We start from the raw sequence: 6,017 nt of genomic DNA, 5'->3' as shown, positions 1-6,017 counted from the left end.
CTCATATTTAGTTACATTATGAAGACAATATAATCTTGCAGTTATGTTAACTTCAGAAAAGAAAAGAAAAGAAAAGAAAAGAAAAGAAAAGAAAAGAAAAGAAAAGAAAAAAGAAAATACATGCAGTGAAATTAGCCTGCATGTATTTCCTGGCCATTCTTCCATAAAATTTACATATTCTTTTCTCTACTTCCTATGTCAGAGTCCTTCTCATAAAGAGATATTAGTACTAAAGCTGAGTTTGATTCATGAAAATATTGTATTCAGAAACCAAAAATAGTTATACAAAAAAGAACAATATCTTTGTATACACACTATAATAACAGCAATTTCTTTCTGATCACTTGTGTTACGCTCTCTGGAGGAGGTTTAATGGCAGATTTCTGATGGGCAATTCCATAAAAGAAATTATGAGCATATTATATATGGAGAAATTTTGAAAAACCTATCTTTGCTATGCTCACCACCAATAAAGATATAAAGAACTTCCCAAACAGGAGATATACATGTATTACATAATTTAAATATTATGTAGTATGCCGTCATATCAAATGGATCTGTTTCATCAGGTACCTTGGACCGATCTTAATTCTCTAGTTTAGGGTGCTTAGTGTGATGTAGACTGGCCAAATGGGGAAATCCAAGAAATGTGTTGTTAAAATGCTGGTGAACCTCAATGTTAACAGGTGTGATCAAGTGTAAAGAAGCAAGTGTCACAAGAACATCAACAGTGTCATAGAGCAAAGGCTTCCTATAGGATCCTTCAAAGGGAAGCCAAGTTTTAGAAAACTGAAATACTTTATTAGACTGCCATTTGTCAAGTACATCTGAATTTCTGTCTGCCACCTGTCAGAAACTGAAGATCAGAGACTGGAGCAAGAACAGATATGTATCATCACTGAAATCATGTACTCCCTATGAATATGAGACTTAAGAGGAATCAGAGAGCATGGACATCAAAGAATGGCCAAAATGCAAGCATGAGGACCAGGGGCTTTTAAAATAGATTAGAAACCAGTTGAATAACACCAAATAATGTTATAAATGGATCAAATCAGTCAGGAAGGAGTGTTCTAGTAACCATCCACAGATAGCATTCTTAGCCCCAAATGGTTTATAATTTTATTAACAACCTGATTAAACAAATAGAAGGTAGATATTTTTAATTTAAAATAGCACAAAACTAAGAGGAAGAGATGTTTGAAGACAGGAGTTCAATATGGAGAAATGATGGGCTGAAGTTTTGATCTAAAAAAAGAAGAGTAGAAAGATTTACAGTATTAGTTACATTTCCAGCTTGAAAGGGAAGGCAAATTAAAATGAATATAATTTATGAAAGTTAAAAAAGGAATTATTCACAAAAGTATTAATAGGGATTAAAGAAACTAAAAAGTATTATTAAATACCCCCAAAACAGTAAGTGCTCAAATAGTCCCTCTACAACTTAAAGGTGTTAAGAGAGGGGCTGATTATGAAACCACTGATACACCAAGAATGCATGAAGAGAGCCATCTAAATGAGAGGAGCTTGGAGGGAAGAAACAAGGGAAATAACACCTGACTTCACTTTTCTTCTTCCCTTCTAACAGTCTCCTAGTAGTGTTTCCCACCTACCAAACTCAACTGAAAATCAGAGAACAAGTAACTCATTGATGTTATAATGCCTAAGGTAGAATTCAGATATCTGTACTTATTCACAAATATGGCTAATGATTTGGATGCATCCCAAGAACTACTAACATCCAGTGAAAACTACTTCAAAAATCAGAAAACTTTTTATGTTAAGGGATATTAAACATTTTAGGCTTTCTGGGACATACAGTCTGTTACAACTACTTAACTTTGTCTTTGTAGCAGTAAAGCAGCTTAAGCAAATGGGTTTGGCTAGACTTGTCCCCCAACAGGCTGGATTTGGCCAACACACTATAGTTTGCTGATTCCTGATCTACTCTGTGAGAGCCAATAATCCATGGAGTATTATGCTCTTTAAAGCTCTTGCTTTAAAAAAGATATAATTGCTGGATACCTTTCAATGTTTGAAGGTTTAAACATATACTCCTTATAAAATTTAAACTAAAACCTTTTAAAATATACTGATAGTTACACTTATTATCAGTATTCATTATCAATAGAACTTATAAGCTCTGATGTATCATTTTGCACCCTCATTCACACCAGAAGTAAAATTTTACAAAAGTCTTCAAAAAAACAACTCATATGCCAGGAAAATTATCTACTGAAGTAAAATAGGGAATATTACAATTTTTATTTATATTTACTTTTCATTACATTTGTTTTAAATTTCTATTTTCAAGTAATTTATGATATACTTAAAGAATCAGTACTGTAGTTCATGTAAATATTTATGATTTCAATAAATTAGTCAGTTTATTAGAAAGCAGCATTCGCAAAGTAAAGACCTCCAAAAATCCACTCTTCCATAAAGGCAATGAGAACACTGGTAAATAATTGTCAAGTCATCATTTTAAGGGCTACTAAAATTAACCAAAGGATTGGTTGTTCAAGAGAGTTTACTCAAGAAAATACTTAAATTGGCTGAATGAGAATATTAAAATTGTGGCATTTTAAGTTGCCCTACTCTCATCCCATTACTCCCATCTCTATAGTAGCCTTGAAAAGCACCGACTTTGGAATGGTAGTAACAGTGAAACAGAAGTCTAGCAGCCACTGGAATGGGTAGAATGGGTTTGGAACTCCCCTACAAATCTGACCCTAAAGAATTTTTATTATTTGACCCACCTTGGAATTCCTTGGGGAAATCCCATTCTGATAGTTTGACATTATTTCAACTGACTCAGAGCTCACTGGACAAGCAAAGCAGTATCTACAGTGCATTTGCCAAAAAAAAAAAAAAAAAAGTTAAAGGCAGTTGCTTAAGATCATAGCTTATCTAGGGCATCAGTGCCAGTTGGGGTAATTAAGTGGCAAAAAAAAAGGTCAGGAAAATAAGTGGAATGAGATCTCAATAGGGGGTTTTGAAAAGATCTAACAAGTTTTTGGGAATCTAGAAGACTATCTGCATGTGCAGTGCTGTGAATATGACACAAAAAGACGTGAAAAGGCTTTAATCTCTATCCATAGCTGACCATGAGGCTCTGTGTAAGCAAGAAGTGAAGATTAAGGCGCAACTGTAAATTAATGAAGCACTGAAAGCCTATTCCAACCCACACATTACATCCTTTGGCAGAGAGTGAGAGACTTACTGGTTCAAGAAATTTAAGCAAATCTCTGTGCAATCATTATCTGACCACTAAGATAGCTAAGCAGAGATGAGACTTCAGTGGCTGCACAAAACACTGAATACAGATATTACAGAATGTTTTACTGACAGGTAAACAGCAACAATAACAACAACAAGGTCTGGGGGAGGAAGCAGAGATTTATACCCAGAGTTACCATGCTATATTATCTAAAATGTCCAAATTTCAACAAAAAAATTGTAAGACTCATGAAGAAGCAGAAAAATACATCTAATACATAAGAAAGAAAACAGACAATAAGAACCATTCCTGAGGAGCCCAGATACTGTTCTTACAAGACAAAAATTTTGAATCAGATATCATAAATATGTTCAAATAATAAAATAAAATTACATTTAAAAAACTAAAGAGAAGTAGGATAATACCACACCAAATAGAAAATATGAATAAAAGATTAAACTTATAAAATGAAACTAAGTAAAAATAATGGAGATGACAAATATGATAACTAAAATGAAACATTCACTAGAGGGGAAAACATAAGAGCCGATAGAAGAAAAATAAGCAAACCTGAAGGCAGTTCAGTTGAAATTATTCAGATGAAAGAAAAAAAATTGTTTTAACTGATCAGAGATTCAGAGACCAGTGGTATACCATCAAGTATATCAACATATGTATAATGGGAATCCCCAAAAAGAAGAAAGAGAGAAAGGGGCAGAAAGAATATTTGAAGAATAGCTGAAAATTCCCAAATTTGATGAACAGCATTAACCTACACATCCAAGAATCTCAAAACACTCCTAATAGGATAAATTAAAGAAAGCTACACCTAGACCCATCCACATTGTAGTCAAACTTTCATAAGACAAAGAGAGAATCTTGAAAGCAGTAAGGGAGAGAGAGAAAAAAAAACAAATCATCATGTACAAAAAGTCTTTACTAAGAGGTACAATTTACTTAATAGAAAATAAGGGCAGGAGCCTGTGTGATAATATACTCAAAAATGCTGAAAGAAAAAGAATGTAAATCAAGAATTCTATATCCAGCAAAATAATCATTCAAAAAAGGGCAATTATAGAGTTGAAAATATCTAACTTATAAATATTTGATATATAAAATGTATGGGTTTAACAGGAGAATGGAGAAGACAGAAAAAATATTCAGTAAACTTGAAGGGAGGTCAATAGTAATTATCCAATCTATGGGAAATAAAAAACACTTAAAAATAAATTAACAGCGCTTTATTGGTTTATGAAATATCAAAAGATCTATTTATTTGTGTAATTGGAGTCTCAGAAGAAAAGAGAAAAAATAGAACAGAACATATTTTGAAAAAAATAATGGCTGAATGTTTTTTCAAAGTTTAAGTGAAAGACATAAATTTAAAGACTTAAGAAACTTAGCAATTCCCAAGCAGGAAAAAAATAGGAAGAGAACCACACCTAGAAATGTCAAGATAAAACTGCACAAAACCAAAGAAAAATTTCAAAAGAAGTCAAAGAAAAAGAAGATGTTACATAAAGAGGGAAAAATAAATCATTACATTACCTACTTTTCAGAAACTACAAAACCCAGAAGGCAGTGTAAATAAATATCATTAAGGTGAAGAAAGCAATATCAAGTAAAACTGTCAATCAAGCATTCTATGTCCATCAATATTATCCTTCTAGAATTTAGGGAAAATATATTTTCAGATAGAATATAAGAGAATTTAGAGGATAAATTGGACATAAATTAGAAGAATTGTCAAAGGAAGTTCTGAGGCTGAAGAAAAATTACACCAACTGGAAACTCATATTCTCAGGAAGAATGAAGAGTACTGAAAATGGCAAATATAAGAAGTTTAATTAGTCATTTGAATATTCTCTTTCCCTTTAAATTTATTTAAGTTTCATATGACTATTTAAAGTAAAAATTATAATACTGTCTCATGGGGTATATAATGAGTATAGAAGTAAAACATATGTCCATGACAGAATAAAGTGAAGGGCATTATATGGATTTACACAAGTGCAAGATTCTGCATTTTATGTGAAATGGCACAATGTTAACTCTAAGCTCACTATGAAAACTTAAAGATGTATGTTTTAATCCCTAGAGCAACTACTAAAAAACATAAAGAGGTATATTAAAAAAACAATAGGTAAGTTAAAATAGAATTCTGAAAATATTCAAAACCCCAAAAGAAGACAGAAATATAGAAACAGAGGAACGAAACACAGACGAGATAAATGGAAAACCCATTATAAAACAGGAAAACTAAATCTAACCCTATCAATAATTGTGTTAAATACAAATGATGAAACTCTACTATTAAAAGTCAGAGACTGGGGAGCCTGGGTGACTCAGTTGGTTAAGCATCTAACACTTGATTTTGACTCAGGTCAGTCATGAAATCAAGCTCCTGTGTCAGGCTCCATGCTAAGTGTAGAGCCTGCTTGGGATTCTTCCCCTTCTTCTGTCCTTCTCCAACTTGAATATGTTCTCCCTCTCTCACTCTCAATCAATCAATCAATCAATCAATAAATACAGACAGACAGACAGAGATTATCAAAATAAATAAAAAATTAAGACTCGGCTATTTGTTATCTTCAAGAAATTCACTTTAAATATAGAGATACAAATAGGTTGAGGGGGTACCCTCAGTTGGTTAAGCATATGACTTTTGATCTCAACTCAAGGCATGATCTCACAGTTCCTGAGTTGGAGGCCCATGTGAGACTCTGCGCTGGCAATGTGGAGCCTGCTTGAGATTCTCTCTCTCCCTTTCTCTTTGCTCCTCCTCTGCTTGCACGTT

Source organism: Lynx rufus, unplaced genomic scaffold, assembly GCF_022079265.1.
Source record: "Lynx rufus isolate CCGP_SWC_20201006 ecotype Redwood Valley unplaced genomic scaffold, mLynRuf1.p SCAF_2, whole genome shotgun sequence".
Lineage (NCBI taxonomy): Eukaryota > Metazoa > Chordata > Mammalia > Carnivora > Felidae > Lynx > Lynx rufus.
This window is presented reverse-complemented; position numbering follows the sequence as displayed.